We start from the raw sequence: 20,167 nt of genomic DNA, 5'->3' as shown, positions 1-20,167 counted from the left end.
TGTCGATTTATACCAGTGGGCATCCTGCCACACAAAAGATACACTCATATCAGTTCAACAAACATCGGTTCCTAAGGGTTGTGTGTAAAGCAAACTTTTGCAAACAGCATATCATATTCTCCCATTAAACAACATGTCCCCCCCTTTGATTATGATCTGCATTCAGTCAGCATTGGATTTAATATCTATTTCTCCACCAAATTCAGTCTCTAGAAGACTAAATATACACCATTTAGGAATCCTGATGGTTCCTTTTATTACATGAAAAATCCTTGCTGGTAAATAATTCTATCTACCTTTAACACGTTCTTGTAATGGGTTTTCACTTAAGAAGTATGAGTGGGTGTGTAATATTTATCTTTTCTCTCTGTTGCACTTTTGAATCACTACCTCTTTAAATCCAGGGATAACAAGTATTGAGCCCAGATTCTCCCTCCAATGTCGGCAGAGAACGCCATGGAGACCTCCCGCTGGCAGAATAAACAGCTGTGAATGTTACCTAAGCCAGCCCTGACCACTGGGCAATCGAAGTCAGAAGTCTATTTCCTGAGTCATTTCCAGAGCCTCTAGAGAAGTGGCACTTCCTGTTGTTAGAAGTCTATTGTGCTGAGGTAAGATTTTAGCTGCTGGCTCCTGTGGAAGAGACACAGGGACTAACTAGAAAGCACACTTCCGGGTGCAGGAGCTGGAAGAAATCATTGGATCCAGCACTCTCATTTCCTGAACAAAGAGAGTGAAACTCGAAAGATGTGCCCAGGGTCAAGCTGCTAGTTAGAGGTAGTAGTTCCACTACCTAAGTTCCACTTGTCTTTATTTCTCTGGGTTTGGCTTTATTTTCATAAGTCTTAGTAGTTTACTGTTTCACAGAAGTAATAGGCTATAGCCTCTGAAGTCAGATGGATCTGTGTTAAGAGTCCCCACCCTGCCTATTACAAGTCTTTGTGAGCCTTGGTCTCTTCATCTAAAAAATGGGGCTGATAATGCCCACCTTGTAGGAGTGTTGACTCTGTTGGGAATCAAATGTTTCATTTTTTAAAGGATTCGAGCAGCCCAACGATCTGATTCACGTGTTGTTACGAGGAAATCTCAAGCCTCCTTCAGCTCTGAGGACCAGCAGAAAGAGATTCTGTGTTCTTTGCTTTATTTCAAGGGCAACATCAGTTGTCTCCAAAGGGAGAGAACCGGGCTAGTACAGGAAGTGAGTCACCCAAGCAGTGGGTCAGAAGTTCTGGGCTGGTGGTGGGGGTGAGGCAAGATAACAAGGTAGAGATCCTACCTCAGCTCAGCCTCCACTGAGATGAGCAAGGCAAGGAAGTGCTGGTTCTCAAATGCGACTGTAATTCCGGGGACTAGAAGAAGACTGGCTAATTCAAGGTCCAGCTTTTCCTTGGGAAGTGTGATCTCCATGGCTCTGCTGACCTGCTAGATTTGAGGAGACAAGTTTAAATAGAGGCAGTTGTGGATAGAAGACTGGCACTGGGTATGTATACGTGCATGGCACCTCACATGGTTATCATCAAGTTCAACTATGCTAAGACTTGTGCAAATCACCTCCCTCTGTAATACTTTTCCCAGAAGAAGGGGGTGACAACAATCACCTAGCTTGGCCTGCAGGCAATGAGACAGATAGAGTTGCCTAGAACATCTGGGAGCCTGCAGTCTGGCAGAGAAAGCAGTGATAAAAAAAAAATAAGTCAGAAGACAGGCTGAGTAAGATTTTTTCTGCTTGCTGGTAAGGACTGAGGTCTAGCAGCAGAATGGTGTGGAAAAGAGCTGGCTGCCTAGGCCCTGGGTTCTCCTTGTCCTGTGGATAAGCAGATGACCTCAGCTTCCTGTCTTACCGAAACAGTCCCTTCCCTGCTGTCACTAGAAAATGAAGAAAAAAGTGGAAGAGGGGAAAAATACTGCTTCAGAAAAGTAATGGAAAAAAACAAGAAATGGAGGGCAGAAAAATAAAGCAAGGAAATCGAGCCCTTAGGAGCTTCGGCATTTTGTGCAATGATCCACCCTGGAATTGAAGTGAATTGAGTATGATCCATGAAATGCATCTTTAAATTAATAATACACTGCTGATGTTATAAATGGTCCAGCTGGTAAGAACCATGGCAGTCATCTGTGGCAGCCTTTCTGCCTTGTAGATGAGGTGTCTCAGGCCACACGAAGCAAAAGGACCTGTGTGAACTGAGGTGCACACAGCTGGAGAGGGTATGAAACCACTACCCACTCAGCTCCACCTCTCCATGGTGCTTCCTTGGCTTTGTTTTGGTTCCAAGTGTGCAAAGCTCATCTGTTTTCCCCCTTCTCTGCAACTCTGCCCATCCCTACCAACTCTTTCACCATCAGCAGAGAGGGGCTCCTGTCAGCTGAAACATCCCACCGATGTTAGGTGTGAAGCCAAGGAGAGAGGGGCGCCATCTCCCCAGTGCTCAGAGCTGTGCTCACCTCCAACAAGATTTGCGTTCCAGGCTTCAGCACCAGCCAAGAAATAGCAACAATGGACCCTGATTCTGTAGCTATGAAATGTTTTTTTTTTTTCTTGCACCTTTTCCCACAGTTTACTCTCCTGACTTACTTTTCTACTTCCTCCCTTTCTCTGTGTTTCCCTGATATATCCCACTCACTGTTGTCGGACACTTCCATGACTCTTCGGGTCACAACTCTGCACCAAAACCTTTGGGGCTTCCACTGATCGTGGCTTGAAGCCCAATTTCTCGAGCTCAACATTCAAGATCCAGGACAGATGAGTTTTACTCACCTTGTAGCCACAGAATTTGTAATGCTTCTCTAAAAACCCCAAGAAGCTGAATGATAAACAAATTTTGGTGAGGATCACCTTATAGTTTATTTTAAAAAATCTAAAAAAGCTAACCCTGAAACCTTTGCTTTAATATTAAAAGCAAAGTTAAAATGGATCACCCTGAGTGATGTCATGCGGTCATAAATATTCCATTTACAACTGATATTATCCTACAACTGGTGTAATCCTTTTGATTAGAAATTGGCCCTGCATACAAGCTGAGCGATGAGATTAGGCTGGCAGGCAAATTTACTTCATTTCCTAACGACAGTGGTTTCCCCTTGATTTTTTTTTGGGTGGGGGGGGGGCTCTATTTTATTTATTTATTTCTTTGTTTTGGTCTCATGCTAGGAAAGACTTGATGTCCCATGTTTTAAGAGAAGAAAATCACCTTGAAAGTCCAAATAGTTTCCTATATATAAATTGGGTCTCTCAGCTGGGCACAGTTGGGGGTCATTAGATAATGGTTTTGTGATGATGCCTCTTGCAAGTGGCTTCTGAAAATTGGTGACAAATTGAAGAACGCAGAAAGAGACAACTGAGAAAAAGACAACTGTGTGTTTATGTGTGAGAGGTACCTTTTACTTTCAAGCCTGGGATACTGGCAAAGGTTTTGACTCAGGGGAATGAATTGTATCTTCCCTTCTCACTGCCCAGCAAATGCCTCCTGCCCCTGACCTTTAAAGGAAAAGTACTTAGGAAGAATACAATTTTAAAGAATAGTGTCTTAGAATAAATGTAATTTCTTTCCCTCTTTTTTTTGTTGCCTTAATTTTCTTTTTTACTCTCTCATTCAACGTTTTTTTTTTAATATGCTCTAGCCCATCAACAATATTAAACTTTAGAATTGTCTTAAACTGAAAATTGCCTTTCAAATTACTTTTCTTCCTTTCAAGTCTCCTGTTCTGTTTTGCTTAATAAATATCCCTTCTGCTATCAGTCTCCCATTACAGCTTATTAGTCTTCCTGTACTATGTTCTTGCTTTGGGGTATTCAAACGATCTCAGCCTTCGCTGAAAGAAATGAGTTCCTGTAGGGAATGAAAATGTACTTTGAATTTTTAGAATATGAATTTATTAAGTGTATATCACTGATAGTTTGGAGCAAATCTGTCTTCCAGAAACCAACCACAGGAACCTTGAGGATCTAGACTTCTGCTCTTTTAAGTAATAACTTGCATTACATTGGTTAGTTGGGCCTGTAATTTTGTTTATTTGACAATTATATGAGAAGAATTAAAATTATTTCACTGATTACGAAAACTTAAGCAAAACAATCAATCTTTTTTTTTTTCCAAAACAGCAAATCTTGGATTCAATCCTGTACATATCATGAACAATAGGGAGTTGATATTGTTTTTATTTTAGTAACAATATTCTGAATAGTGGTTCCTATTTTTACTAACAGCTTCCGGTCTGTGTTTTTTCCCATTGTCATTTCAGTGTTTAGCATATTTGTGGAATGAGTGAATAACTAACCAAATGAAGAGCCACTAGTTTTCTCTTTCCTAGATGGAATGACTGAGGCCTAGGAAAGAGATGTGTTGCCCTAAGTCCTATGCCAAGTCTTTGAGTCCTGAGTCTGATCCTCTGAAAGACCATGAAGGTAAACCTGAAAAATCATTCTTATTATCCATGCACTCATATGAGATACATTAAGACTGACCTCTTTCAGAGAGAAGTTTTAAATTGTGGACGGGTAGTATGAGTGGGGAAGATTTTGATGTCAGGTGGCACAGCATTTGAATCTCAACCCTGTAAAACCTTTGTCTAGAAAACCTTGGACAAGTCATTTAAATTTGCCAATCATTATATGTAGAATTGGGATAATCATATCTCCTTCATAAGACTTCATGAGTAAATGTGAGCTATTCTGATCACAAGTATTATGATGTAGCTATTTAGTTATCCTTGACTTTAAGAAGAACGTTTTATAATTTGCCATACTGGAATTACATACGTAAAGAGATAACATCACAATGCTCGATGGACAAGTTCTCCTCAATCTCTTAATGCACTGTGATGGCACCATAGTATTTATTTACAACTATAACTTGGGGGCAGAAAGGAAGAACACAGACAAGATACTAAGATAGTATTGAAACAGTAGTTTTGTTTCTATTTTGACAGCTAAGTTCTATAGAGGCATATTTTAGTTGTCTATATTAGGGATTTATTTCTGGCACAACAGTCTATACTCATTCAGATTTTTTTTCCTCTGTATTCTGATGGTGGAATCGAAAGTGTGTCAAAAGTCTATGTGATTAGGAAAGAATTTAAAATGAATCCCAAACTGTCTGTGTAGTTTGTGCCTGCTTGGAACCAGGGTAACCAGTCAGGTCAAGGGGAGAATAAAAATAGTTAAAATGGTTGTTTGGCCTCTTTCAGAGGTAATTGTCTGATTTTTAAAAAACCTTTTGAGAGTTGATGCCTTCAGCGTTTTGTGGATGAGTCATAGTCACCCCATGAATGTCTTCTGTATTGAGAGTGATGAATGGATACAGTTTCAAATGTCAGGGTCCATACACGTAGATTACTGACAAGGATAAACCAGACCCCAGAGCTCTCAGAGCAATGTCAGATCATGGTACCCTCTGAAGCAGAATAAACAGAACTAACACAAAGTACAAGAGATTTGCCCCTTACAGAAATAACCTAACCTAACCTTCCAGAGAAAACTTAAGGCAATTTATTCATGATTGGTGCTTAAACTGGGGCATCTACCAGAACTCCTTGAAGGAGACTAGCATGGAACTAATATGAGATAGGCTATGAATTAAGAAGTTATAACATGTCTGAAGTAATATCCGAACGGAAGATGAGGACTCCATAGAGACTAGATAATGTCTCTATCTTCTACTGGAAGTGTTTGCCAAAGTTTCTACAACATTAGAGAAAGTGGAAACAAGACCCTCTTGTGAGCGTCAAATTGAAGGGCACGACTGTTTCAGAAATCTAAAAGGTGCTCTTGGGTAGAATCTGAAAGAATTCTCTGTCTCTCTTGCAGCCTTCATAGCACGTTCTATGAGACTCTCTGTCTAACGTCATTGATCCTTATCTTGTGCTTACAGCTTATCTTTGATCATTCCTTTGGTTTTCTTGTTAACCTAACACCAGGAAGGGAATGACCTGGGCAATAGTCTACAGTATCTCCCCATTGCATGTGACTATACTGCATCTAGTTTACAAATCAGCCTCTTGGGATTTGGGGGGCATGGCTTGATTCTTCAGAGCTAGATGACTTTTGATAGACTGATAAAATTGAGTTTCTATACCTAATAAATAAGCCTGGTCAGACTATGAGATAATCATGAGCCTATGAAGACTTGGGTGGGAAGCCAGTTCTTGAATTTCTCTGCCCTCTTCCCTGCTTCTATTTTCCACATACTCTTTACTCAAACACCACCTGTTTTTTTGTCTTAAAATGATTCATCAGAAGGAGTTTAAACAGAAAGTGTGAATTCCATTGATTTTCTAAAAACAAAAACCCTATCATTGTAAACTTTATGTACACTAAATTAAGTGTACCATGCTGATCAATTCAGGCAAAACACCTCACCCCTAAAGAAGGAATGGTGTGGGAGTTGTCTTTTTTCACTTCCTTGGCTGCTACCAATATTGCTTAACTCCATCTAATTACCCAATTGTCTGGTCTCTGGGATTATGAATCTAATGACCTATAACTTATAGTGAATGTTGGATGAACTTTGCTCCATTGTCAAGTGATGGGAGCAGCAGACCCTGTCCTCTTTCTTCTTGAACACACTGTTCTCTGTGGTGATACCTCCTTGAGCAATGGCAATGACTGTATATAACCTCCAGAGTAGAAAGTGTGTTAAACTTCTCCATAATCGGCTTCTTAAAATGATAGGTGGACAGTATAGCATGGTGGGTATTCTAATCAAGGGCTTGGAATGAACTTCCAAGCAGTGCAAGTAGTCATTTCCATCCATTCTTACAAGGTTATGATGTGAACGGCGGGCAGGGGTGGTGAAGAGTGCGGAAACGCTGTATTCTCTACCCTTGAAAAGCAGTTTGGAGGGACAAGCATGAGACTGGGAGTCAGAGAATCTAGTTACAGTGCTGCTTTTGGCTGAGGTGAAGGAAGAGTGGCCAGAGGAAAAGAGTGGGGGATAACCAATCGAACCTAAATATGCACAGACTAACTAGACTGTGACATAAAATTTAAGACCGCAAGTCTGGATAAATTAAGAGTGTGCAAATGGGTGAAATATTCAAACTTGTTACAAAGAGGTCTGGTGCTCTGGGGTCTGAAATCCTATCTGATGTGCTGTGTGTGCTAGCAGCTTCATTTTTCTGAAGGATCCCTCATCTAGAAAATAGAGAGGCTGTGATCATTTCTATGCAGGCATGAACAGCATATTATTTACAGAACCACCAGAGATTAAGATACCTTCTGTTCAGGCTGTGCCTCTATAATCTCTGGCGGTTTGAAATGAGGCAGGGGAAGAATGTCATGCCCATGTGTTCGGAATGCTGTTTGTGTTTGTGTTTCTGAAGAGAATGCTCTCTCATGTAGATAGAAGCAGCCCAGGATCTGATCTATCATCTGGCTGTAATGAAGAAACTATACCTTCATAGTGAGCAATGGAAAACTCGGAGCTTCATAAATACTTAATAATCACCATTTGTGTTACATTGGGTTATGCTCAGATGATGAATAAAATCCCCGAAGGCAGCACAGAGCAGGACAAAATGCTATGAACTAAGAGGATGGACCAGGCTCTAGTCTTTGTCCTGTCACTAATTTGCTGCTGACCTTGGGCAAGTCACTTAATGTCTCTGGGTTTTAATTACTTCAACTGTAAAATATAGGCAAAGGGGAAGGCCGATATGATTTCTGAGGTTCCTTCTAGCCAGGAAATTAGACTTCATGATTCTGGCCATGAACCAACACTGAAATCAGTGGCATTTCTAAAATATTCATAAAAACTGTCTTCAAAGATAAACTTCAGGCTGAATAAATACATCCACCCAGCTGTATTCAAGTTTCTTCAGAGTCTTTTTCAATATGACCTTCCACCTTTCCAGCCAGGTCTCTAACTAACCACATCAGCCTATGCCATTTACATTCACACTGTTTATGCTGTTCCCATTTCTACAAGAGCCTTCCCTCTTATTTATCCACATGAGAAAATATCGCATATCATTCAAAGTATAATTTCATTGTACTTCCTATATAGATGTAAATCATTCCCTGGTCTCTCCTTGAGGCTCCCTCGTAACATGTTACAGCATATATTGATATGTTGCATACACGATTAGTGGAGTTTACATCCATCTGCCTGCCGCAGAGGCAGAAGTAGACTTACGCCTCCTATAATTGACTTTGGTATTGGTGGGGTAGGTGACTAGTTTAGCAAGCCAGACACTAGAGCTAGAGAATAAAAGGATGTATATGAAATGTGCAAAATAATATATTAAATATATCACATATATTTATTATCTTATATAAGTTATTATTATATAATCACACAGCTGTTGGAATGGCTAAACTCAACAACACAGGAGCACAACTGATGTCGGTGAGGATGCAGAAGAAGGGGAACCTTCTTGCACTGTTGGTGGAAATGCAAACGGGTGCAGCCACTCCGGAAAACAGTATGGAATTTATACAAAAAGTTAAAAAGAGAACTCTCCTACAATCCAGCAATTGCACTGCTAGGTATTTGCTCAAAGAATACAAAAATAATAATTCAAAGGGTTACATGCACCGGGATGTTCATAGCAGCATTATCTACAATAGCCAAACTATGGAAACAGCCCAAGTGTCCATCAACCAACGAATGGGTAAAGAAGAATATTATTCAGCCGTGAAAAAGAATGAAACCTTGCCATTTGCAATGACACAGGTGGAGCTAGAGAGTATTATGCTAAGTGAAATAAGTCAGAGAAAGACAAAGGATTTACTTATATGTAGAGTTTAAGAAACAAAACAAATGAGCAAAGGGGAAAAAAGGAGAGAGAGGTAAACCAAGAAACAGACTCTTACCTATAGAGAAAAACCTGATGGTTACTGGAGGGGATGTCAGTGGGGTAATGGGTTAAACAGGTGGTGGGGATTAAGGAGTGTACATGTTGTGATAAGCACCAGGTGTTATATGGAACAGGTGTTATATAGTGTTGGATCACTATATTGTACGCCTGAAACTACTATTGCTTTGTATGCAAACCAATTGGAATTTAAGTAAAACCTTTTAAAATTAAAAAATAAAAGCATGTATACAAATAATATTTATTTATTACATTATATAAGTTTTTACATAATCATATATATTTTTTTTTAATTTTTTTTCAACGTTTATTTATTTTTGGGACAGAGAGAGACAGAGCATGAACGGGGGAGGGGCAGAGAGAGAGGGAGACACAGAATCGGAAACAGGCTCCAGGCTCTGAGCCATCAGCCCAGAGCCTGACGCGGGGCTCGAACTCACGGACCGTGAGATCGTGACCTGGCTGAAGTCGGACGCTTAACCGACTGCGCCACCCAGGCGCCCCTACATAATCATATATTTACACAATAAAAATGTATGTACATGCTAGGCTGCTGTCAGAGCATTCTATTTATTAGACATGACATATTAAGTACAGGATGTCCGTGAACAGATTAAGCACATGTTGAAATCCGCAGTAGAATAGATGGGTACTGTGGTATATGTATTTAACGATTAATAACTGAATCCCACCACCAGAAAATGACGCTTTGAAACTCTCTCTCTCTCTCTCTGCCTTAAAAGCTGTCTAGATGGTTACTCTGAGTCAAAAACTTGGAGACAGAAGCCAGAAGATGCCACTGAACAATGAAGATGTGGGAGGGTGACTTCTGTAGTTTCAGAAGGTGCTGAATCCTATGCCAGCATCCATCCATTTCTGGCAATGCAGGCTGTCCACACATGCTGGGGAAAACACAGCAGAATGGTTCTCATTGCATGCAGCAGCTTGCAAAGCACCAACTTTCAGTGCTGAACCATTGAAATAATTGATCAATGGTATCAAATGCAAAAGGACAAGAGCCATCTTGCAGAAAGACAATGAAGATCAGTCTACAAGCCTCATCAGACCCAGAGACCTGAAGTTCTATTTACTCTCTTGATTGCTCTTCTAGTCAGAAAATGTAGGTAAGATGGAAAATCCCCCAGAAAAGGGGCTTGTGTGTTAAGTGGCCTGTAAATGACGCACATCAGTTACCTGAGAGACCAGTGCTTTACAAAGGAGGCAGTGTGCATGGTGGTTAAGAGCATAAAGCTATATCAATTTGGGCAGGTTATTTAATTACTTTGGGACCCAGTTTTCTCACCTGCAAAATGGGGATACTAGCATTACCAACATGACAGGGTCACAGTAAATGTAAATAAGTCAATAATTATTAGCTATCGTCATAAGTGCTGTTATTACGAATATTGTTACTGAATGAAGTACTAGCATGAAACGGAGCCTCCAATAAGTAGTGATGTAAAAATAAGAATCCGGATTTGTTTTTTATGATGTGGTCCGAGTGAGGCAGAACATGGATAATTTAAATCCTTGGCCTCATTTCATAAAACTATAGAATGTTAGAGCATATAGGATCTGAAACTATTTAATTCAAATTTCTTGTTTTTAGAGATGAAGATGATGAAGGTAAGAGGAGTTAAATCCTTGCCCAGGTTCTCACAAGGATTCTGGGGTTTTGATGCTTTTCTTCTGGCTCATAGTTCCACCCATGAAATTTCTACTTGTTGACCATCCTTGATTTTGCAGTTCTTTCATTTGGAGGTGCAAATGGAAATAATATGAAATCCAAATACATATACTTTCCTACTCCTAGTAGCCCTGGCAAAAGTTTGGTGGCTAAACTCATTGACTAAATAGGTTTTCATGACTAATGAAAAGATGTCTGAGGTTGAAATATACAAAGAGCAGTGGATTGAGAGAGAGGAGGCTCAAATCTTATTTCTGCCTTTGCTATTGATTTGGGTGAGTGTTCTCAGCCTCAATTTCTCTGTCAGATGAGAGAGTTGGGTTATGTGATCATTCCAAAACATTGGCACAATAATATATTGTATAAATATAATCTCTAATGAACAACAAAGTATTTATAATTATGAAGACAATTTGTCATCAGAATGTTCAAACACCTGGATGTAATTTTTAAAATTTGCTAATTATTTAAAAAACAAACAGAGAAAAAAACAACCTAATAAATGAACAGGCCATGGAAATCAGCTTGCTCATTTGTAGGACAGTTTATTGGGTTGGAATATTTTGCCTTTGGCAAATGAGAATCAGTTAATTCTAGGTATTTGCTTATTGACTTGCTAGAATAGAATGATCTATTTTTCTTCCATTTTTGTCAGTAATGACCAGTCAAAACTCTTGAAAGAAGGCCCAATTATTCCTGGAAAAGGAAAATATTCTGTGACCTTCCAGACTGTGATGTCATCAGCTCTCTAATTAATGTATGTGCTTTCCTTCTAAGCTTTTGTTCTAATTCCTTCTGAATTTAGGAACAATAGTAATTGCCTGTAACAATCTTGCCAGTCAAATATTTTCTCAAGGAAATAAAGAAATATCTCTAAAGTCAAAAATAACATACAACTCTATTTTAAGCTTTGGCTTCATGGAGTTGCCTCATCACAGTGAGATTCAAGACCCTCGAGCTAATGTATCCCTTACTTCCTGGAGGAAGGCGGCAAGACCCAATTCTCAGGAGCAGTCTGTCCAGGCCACTCCTACTTATGGTTACAGGTGTGGTGGTCAGGGTAAGATTTGATGTTCGGTGCTTGCCTCCTATTTCATTTGCTAAAGGAAAATGCCACAGGGTATACTTATTTCTTGGCTAGATGAGTGCATGGCATGAACCGACCTGAAACAATGGCCTGAATTCAACAAATATGTATTCAGCACTCACATGCCAGGCTATAGGGGTTCCAAACACCCATGGCTACCAATATAGGGCTACCTCAGTTACCTTATTTTTTAAATTTTATTTATTTTGAGAGAGAGAGAGAGAGAGAGAGAGAGAGAGAGAAAGAGAGCAGAGAGACAGGGAGAGTGAGAGAATCCCAGCAGGCTCTGCAGGGCTCAAACTCATGAGCCACGAGATCATGACCCGAGCCAAAGTCGACGCTTAACCGACTGAGCCACTGAGGTTCCCCTACCTCAGTTACTTTAAGTGAATGATTGCATGCTACCAGCATGAGTTTCAAAGCTACATTGTTAATTTTCTTTCCTGTGATATAAAATTATTGATATCCCTCAAGCTAAAGACAGTGAAAAGTAAGCTCTTTTCAGCTCCAAGGTAATGTATTTTCCCCCTTCCAAAATCCAAGCCCTTCCAAGAGACAAATAATTCCAGTGAAATTAATAACCATGATTCTTAACAAAGGGTATCTGTTATTTTTTTTTTTCAACGTTTATTTATTTTGGGACAGAGAGAGACAGAGCATGAACGGGGGAGGGGCAGAGAGAGAGGGAGACACAGAATCAGAAACAGGCTCCAGGCTCTGAGCCATCAGCCCAGAGCCTGATGCGGGGCTCAAACTCACGGACCGCGAGATCGTGACCTGGCTGAAGTCGGACGCTTAACCGACTGCGCCACCCAGGCGCCCCAAGGGTATCTGTTATTAAAGCTAGCATGAGCTACCAGAGACCAGAGTTGATAATCTCACTAATTTTCCCTTTAGTAATATAATTTTATATGCAACAAAGACCTGAGAATCGTATGCTTGACCAGCATTTGGAGCTGAGAGTATGTTTCAGCTCTTTCTCTGGTAGAGCATATTGTAAATTACCATGCGTGCCTTAACAAAGTCTGAACAAAGGTAATCTCGGGTTCCAAGAAAGGAAATAACCTGCCAGAGAACCAGAGATAGAATCTAGAGCTCTTAGCTACACTCAGCTTGATTTTTCAGGAGGTTTACCTACCCCTTCCCAATAAAAAAATATATTACTTCATTGGGTTTTCAGGATTAATAGCAAACATAATACAATTAAGAATCGTCTGATGGAATAGTTTCCTTTGCAGACTTATTTTCTATAATACTTGAGCATTGTATTAACTTTTGTGTTGTAGGAGAAAAATATTTAAGTATCAAAATGGTGATCTATTAGAGAAGGCATGACTGTATTTGTGTCACTTTCTGACCCAGTCAGGCATATATAAAAAAAGCACTCCTACTTGAGTTATAAACGCTGTAGATTAAAGTTCAGGCACAGGCAATAGATGCCAGGTTTGGGAGTAAATATTAGCTAAGTTGTAGAAGTGCAGACAACACTGACTCCATGTGTGACCTCTATCTTGTTCATGCCCATGAAGTGACCTTACTTGGGGCTAAGTGTTCCAGGTTCCTTGGAAGTTAATGTGTGCCTTAACCAGAATGTGGGAAGGCTTGTTCTGATCTTCCCTACAGTTGCACACAGAAGGCTCCACGTTAGATGACTAGTAGAGACCACTGGTGTACAGGTGTTGCCATTTTAGGTGACTACCCTTTGACCTCACCACGATGCCCCTTGTTCTATAAAAGGTACGGATTAATGTTTGGAGGGGGTGGAGAATAGCTGCCTAGTGCCCTGGTACTTCTGGCCTCCCAGTCCCACCTGTTAGCAAGTTAAGTTTCTACTTATGACCCCAACAAATTTTACCTTAGAGAATAGATAAAGACCCTTTATTTAAGGTCAGAATCCCTAATGCAACTTTAAGAATTCAGTCAAATGGATAGCCTTTACTTTTATTCTTGGGTTAATCAATGGATACAATAGAAGTCTTCATTGATTAATGAGATGGGTAGTTCATTTCAATGAATAAATAGTAAAAATAGTCATTTTAAATCATCCCTTTTATCCACCCATGCTCAAGAATATCAATAATACTTTTTCTGTTATCTGAAACACTATTGTAATGACAGGATAGTTATTGACAATTGATTTAAAGCTATTAGTTAACAGGTAAAAGCTATTTCAGAACCAATGAGACTTCCTAGGTATTTTTTTTTTATCCTGGAGGAAATGTTCAGGGCCAAAGGAAGTAAACCACAAACAGTAAACAGTATTTCAATTCATAGAACTTAACCAACAAGAAATCTCAACAACCAAAAAGATTTTTTTCTTCAGCATTCTCCTTTACAGTGAAAAATGACAACAAAAGCAAAATATATTTATATGGGACTAAAAGCATTCAAAAATGCCGTTGGTTTAAGCTATCCTATTTGTTTATATACTATATAATATCTACGTGAGATTATCAACCATTACATAGCAATCATGCTCCCTGCAAAGTACTTTCATTTATCTACATTTTGAATCTCACAATAGCCTGTTGAGATAGGCTATTCTTGTCAACATTTTACAAATGAAGTAATGGCAATCTAGAGGGCCTTAAAATGTCACCAAGTAGTAAGTGGCAGATTTACTACTAACTCCAAGTCCCATATTCTTTCCATATTTATCATACTATACTTACTAAGACAAGATATACATACATATACGTGTAAACACACACACACACACACACACACACACACACACACACAGGTTGTTACATGTATATGTGATATATATGTGTATAAAACTTGAATTTTGAATAAAAACTTCCAGGTTATTTCTAAGATGGGAAACCAGCAAGACCCATTCATGGAATATTTTACTTCATGGTAAAACAGAATTCATGTGAAGCAAATGCCAGAGGTCACCAGCTCCTTCAGTGGGACATGTACTCTCTTTGCTAGCCTTATTATCTTGAGCATATCTGGGCTTCTAGGGGTGTCCTAGGCCACAAGTGGCTTTTCCTCCTTTCTTGGCAGAAGTTTTAAAGCAGAATCCCAAGTTCTTCCCAATTCCAAGTTCTCAGTTGTTGTTGTGAGGATGTTTTTAGCACTTTCCAAAACAGCATCGTGCAATAGGACTTTCTACAATGCTGGAAATGTGCCATATTTGCACGGTTCAATAAGGTAGTTATTAGCCACATATGGTTATTGAGCACTTGAAATATGGCTAGTGTGATTAAAAATTGAAAATTTTAATGTTAATTAAATGTTAATTAATTAAAATTTAAATAGCTATATGTGGCCAGTGACACCATATTGAAGAGCAGTTCTAGACAGTTAAAGATTATGGTTCACAGGGCCCAGAGCACCTCAGGAACAGCATCCTTGCAGGATCACCCTGTGAGGGTACAATAGAAGTTATATATTTAATTATGAGTTGTGCCTTAATTCATTCTAGATGGGGTTTGAAGCAGAACGTTAATATTAGAATTAAGAAGGTATATAAGGATCTTTAAGTAAAGGATAACAAATGAAGGAAGAATATGTTGTGGTAAATATTGAGATAAAAGAACAGAACATTACCATTTGAAGTGAATTTGAATTTCTAAACTTTACACACTGGAAGAGGATAGAACAATTCAATTCAAGATAAAAATTTTCTCCTCCTTGCCAATGCAATAAAGTTGGGATTTTACTAGGGGCTGAAAGAGAAGCAAGAAGAAATACACAGAACATCAGATCTGCTGCATGTTAGTTACAGTGGCCTAGAACTCTAGGATCACCTCTAATGAAATTATCTACTTGACAGAACTGTGAAGATACAATGAAATTATTTACAAAAAGGAACTAGGAAAGTGCCTCACATTTGACTGATATTAGCATTTATAATGATAATTTGTTTCTGCCTAGATCTTTTAAAGGCCTATTCCAAGTACCTGTGAGAACATAGAAAGATGCTTAGGGGTATTTATTTTGGAAAGCTTATTTTGTTGGAAATAGACCACAGAAGAGGAAATATGGACAACACAAAGGCAATGCCTTTGTGTAGAGAAATGCCATGCCCCCATCTCCATTTGCAAGTTGCTCCCATAGGGAGAACTGTTGTTGAGGAAGGGGGGTCAGGTATGTTGGGTCAGACTACACTGGAATAGTGAGACCAGAGTGAAAAAGAAAAGGAAGAAAATTTAAGATGAGCACTTGGATTTTAGGTATTTGTGGTATATTATTGCATATAGTTTACTGATGCTGATGTTCTTATCAAAGATAACCACAGAAGGAAGCAGTATAACCACAGAAGGAAGAAGTATCGTATCTGAAGCACGATGAGGGTACTTGAAAGGCCACTGACCCTGGAACTGAGTTAACTGGGTTCCAATCCTAACTTTTCAATCATGTGACTTAGACTTATCATCATCTTTTGGTCCCCAAATTCTTCTTGTAAAACAATGATCTGAATGGTGCTCAAGGATCTTTAAGCCCTATTCCAGCCCTAAAGCTCAAGAGTATAGTTCTAAATATGAAAGCACATGTGGGCTCTGGTTCTCCAGATCCTGTGAAGCCCCACTGCTCTTTCGGGAGAGCCTGCTGTTTTAGTCCTCTAACTTGTTTCTGTAATTCTGAATCTCAACTTGTGTGAACAGTGATATCTCAATCAGCATGCACAAAAGCAGTTGGTATGGTGGGAGTTAGTGACAGTGGGTGGGTGAACAGATTAAAGAGGAAAGGGTTGGGAGAGAGAGTTGTGTGTGTGCAAAAGAAAGTAGACCTTCCTTTTTTGACATTCTTTTGCTACGTTCTCCAATAAAGCTATCAAAAGCCAAATGCCAAAATGAGGGCATGAAAATAGCTTGGGGTTTGGAGTTAAGCAGACCTGAATTTGAATCCAAGCTCTGGATTCTAACTTCAGTTTTCTTATCCTTGTGATATTTGTAGTCAGCAGCTATTATGAAGCTTAAATGAGATAATGTTACCTAGTAGATAGCAGGTGCTCAGTAAATATTTTCTTAATTGCTCCCCCCCCGAAACTGGCTTAATTCTTTCCCCATTTTACCCATAATGTAAAAGATTAGTCGAAGAAACAATCATGTAGGGCTGCTTAGAGGTCTATATCTAGAGGATGTAAACAATCTGTGGTGGGGAGAGAAGGGTGCTGAAGAGAGTAAAAGCCATAGCCAGGAATAGAAAACCCAGCCTCTTCGTTAATGAAACCTCTTCTTTTGGTAGCCTCACAATTCTCTGGTTCCTGAAAGCCACAGAAGTGCTTATCAGAATAACAACCCTAACTGCTTTTCCAACACTTTACCAATAGGAAGATTAACCGCACAGGCCCAGGACATTGAAAGGGGAACCGCACGACTTATTTCCACCTGAAGTTAGCAAAACTGGATCCTGGAGTGACATCCGCTACTTGCTCCTCTACCCAGGAGTCGGAAAAACCTCTTTCCAAGAGGAGACCAGGGGAAGGCAGAGAATCGGGGAACGCAGAGCTCCTAAACCCCTTTCTCCAGGACGCTTGTTCCACCTGACCGTCTTTACGTGGCTCTAACGCAGTTTCAGCTTGCGGGAACCGCCGGCGAGCAGTGAGCCGCCAGTTGCCCGCGGTATTTAGCTCCCGGCCTCGCAGAACTTTCAGCACCGCGGACAGCGCCCTTCCCTGCTGTCAGCTCTGCGGCCCAGGCTCCTGCCTGGTGCTATCCTGCCTGGGATGTTCTTCAGGACCCCTTACGCCGGGCGACAGGCGGGTTATCACTCTGTGGTGCTTGTCAACTCCGGCCAGTGACTGGCCCCGCCACTTCGACGAGAATCCCACCTGCTCCCCCCACCCCACCCCACCCCAAGGTTTTCCTCTGAATTTGAATTCAGTTCAAGACTCTCGGTTCAGGACTCAGTGAATGAAGCCTCGCACAGGTAGTGGGGTGAGGAATACCAGGAGCAGATGAGATCACTGCTGTTCTAGTTTTCCTTCCATCTTTCCCTGCCTTCCCTTTGCTTCTGGTCACTTGGCGATTTCTACCTTACTTTTCGATCACGATATAAAATAAACGTTGTGTGTGTATGTGTGTGGGGGGGCGGGGGGGGGGGAAGATGACTCTGGATGGAGGAGGGGGTTTGGGGCTGTACCCGCGAGGCCACGCTGCCTTACTCTGGCCCTCTTGATTTGTAGGAAACTGACGTGTTTGGGATGAGGGAAGAGAGAAAGCTCCGATGGGGTGAATAAGTGCGGGCGAGACTCCTCTCCCCCGGGGCTGCGCGCTCTGGCAAGAGAGCTTCCTTGGACACTTTTCCCATCACGTCCTTCTCGCTGCCCCGTCGCGTATCACCGCTCTCTGGGGACAGGAGCGCACCGGCCCTGTGTGGGTATCGGGCTCAGCTGGAGCCCCTTTGAAGAGTTTGCTCTCAGGTAAAAGGGCAGACGTTGTCCCCGCCCTCCCCTCGGGCTACAGCCGGAAAAGCCTCTCTTCCTTTCCGTGGGCTCAGTCCGAGGCCGAGAACCTAGCTGCGGGAGCCGGGTGTGTGACAAGGCAGGGAGGAAAGGACAGGCCCGGCATCTGTGGAGACCCAGGCGGCCCGGACACTGCTTGCGGCTCCCTCCTCTGCCTCTCACTCTGGCCGCGCCGGAGCTGCGTTTGCCCCAGCCCAGCCTGGCAGCTCCTGTGAGTCGGAGCCCGGCGTCCCCCGACCCTAGACCCTGTCCAGGCCCCATCCCAGGCCAGATACGGAAAGACCCCAACCCAGCTCCTTCCTTCTTCCAAGGGACCCCTTCCCGGCGGGCGCCCTCAGCCTCCGCGCCATGTTCCTGTTTCCCCTCCTCCTGTGGCTCCGGCTCCCTGGTTCATTCAACAAGAGGCGACCATCCTACTCGCGGGGGTCCAGTTGGGGTGCAGGGGGTGCGGAGGGGAACAGACTGCGGCGAAGGGGGACGTTCACTCACCGGAGAGCTGGAGGCGATGAACTAGCTGCAGGGACTGGTGGCTAGCCGTCTGCACTTACAGCGCCAGATTCTGTCTCTCCCACTATGATGCGGAGCGGTGGAGGCAAAGGAAGGCAGGAGGCAGCCACTGCTGCTGAACAGCTCCTCAATTATTCAGTTCGCCCCCCTCCTCACCTCCCTCCGGGCGGCCTGTCAGTCCTCCCTCCAGCTCGCCTGTCTCCGCCTTTCTGGAGTCACGTGGGCGGCCCAACCCCTTACATTATTGAGCAGAGGCCTCTCACCAGACGCCCCCGCCTCCCAGCACACACACACAGCACACACACACAGAGACACAGACACAGACACACACACACACACACACACACACTCACTCAGCTATATGCCACTCTCAACTTCTCTCTGGCTTGCTGAGCCTCCGGGTGCTGCTTCCAGTATCTCAGGCTGTCCCGAGGCTTACTGGGCCTGATAAGGGCGCAGTTCTCTGCCCCTGGAAAAGCAGGACTAAGCAGATGTCTGCGGTGTCGGTGGGTTGAGAAGGCATCCGCCAACAGCTCCACCTTTGCTGGACTTGGCACTGAACAAAGCTGGCTCTCCAGACCTGCTTCCTACCCTCTGAAAGCTTCCCTCCTCCTTTGCTGAACCCTTGCTGCTCTTAAATTTCTTCCACTTCCCTCAGCATTGTTGGAAAGAAAGGATGGGAGAGACTGATTTCATCTCTCTTCTTAAAAAAAGGCAGACCCTCCTTCTCCAAAGCTCAAGTAGGTCAAATTTATCTTTGGGTTCTCAACATCTTATGAGTGGAAAGACTGTGGGTTTGAGTTTTGAAGACCCACCAAGAATTCTAGTCTCTGTGACCTTGGAGTATTTCATCTTCCTAACCTTTCTTCTCTTATCTATGAAATGACCACCTCACAGGACAGTTATGAAAATTGTAAATGATAATATTCTTGAAATTGCTAGCCCAGTGCTGGATACATATTTGTAACTCAATAAATAAACATTCTTTCCCTGTCTCTATTAAAATAAATTTCAGAAAACAAGAAGATTGTAATTTGTGCCAGCAGAACAGAATTATCTTTTGTAAGACTGGGAGGGGCATCTGTGAGGTCAAGCTAGAGAGATAACCAGTCTGAATGAGGACAGGAGAGACAGAAGGCTTATATTTTTCATTGGTTCCATTACAGTAAGTATCCCATAACTCTGTTATGCCTCAAAAGGATGAGGACTAGATGGTACCAACCCAGGCATATTTGGTCTCGTCAGAGAATGAATTATTTAACATTCATTGAGTAGACTGAAAGTGCCTCCATGAATGCTTGCATCTTTGGTCTAAGCCCTCAGGATACATGGGAGCTAATGAAATATAACTCCTACCCTTGGAAACAAATTCACTGAGCTTTTGTTTGAGAAGAATACTGGCTGACTGACACCCCCTTTGTCGGACAAAGCAGTTCAAGTTTACCTTCAGGTTGTGGATTATGGCTCAGAGACCCTGGGTTCACCCAAGGAAATGACTGATTGGTGCCAGGACAGTCTCGGTAAGTACACCTAGATCAAGCTCATTATTGTCTTGGATCACCAGCATCCAGGTCTGATGTCTTGAGACATCCCTCTAATTTAAGCTTATGAGAGTACTTCAGGGTATGTCACACCTCCTGGGATACTCAAGAAGCTG

The 20,167-nt window shown here is 41.8% G+C and overlaps 1 protein-coding gene across 3 annotated transcripts in view; it reads right to left on the bottom strand.

Moving 5' to 3' along the window:
- The window catches only part of SLC7A14 (solute carrier family 7 member 14), a 111,542-nt gene extending 92,683 nt beyond the window's left edge, over positions 1–18,859 (bottom strand). Inside the window, exons 1-2 of one of the 3 annotated variants that reach the window (XM_045037281.1) lie at positions 18,493–18,859; positions 1,277–1,422 (exon numbers count right to left, since the gene is read on the bottom strand). The gene's annotated coding sequence lies outside the window, so the exon portion shown is untranslated. The remainder of the gene's footprint in view (positions 1–1,276; positions 1,423–18,492) is intronic. The other 2 variants (XM_045037282.1, XM_006936269.5) reach the window with 2 other exon arrangements.
- Between the last annotated feature and the right edge of the window lie 1,308 nt (positions 18,860–20,167).

The sequence above is a fragment of the Felis catus genome, chromosome C2 (assembly GCF_018350175.1).
Source record: "Felis catus isolate Fca126 chromosome C2, F.catus_Fca126_mat1.0, whole genome shotgun sequence".
NCBI lineage: Eukaryota > Metazoa > Chordata > Mammalia > Carnivora > Felidae > Felis > Felis catus.
This window is presented reverse-complemented; position numbering and strand designations above follow the sequence as displayed.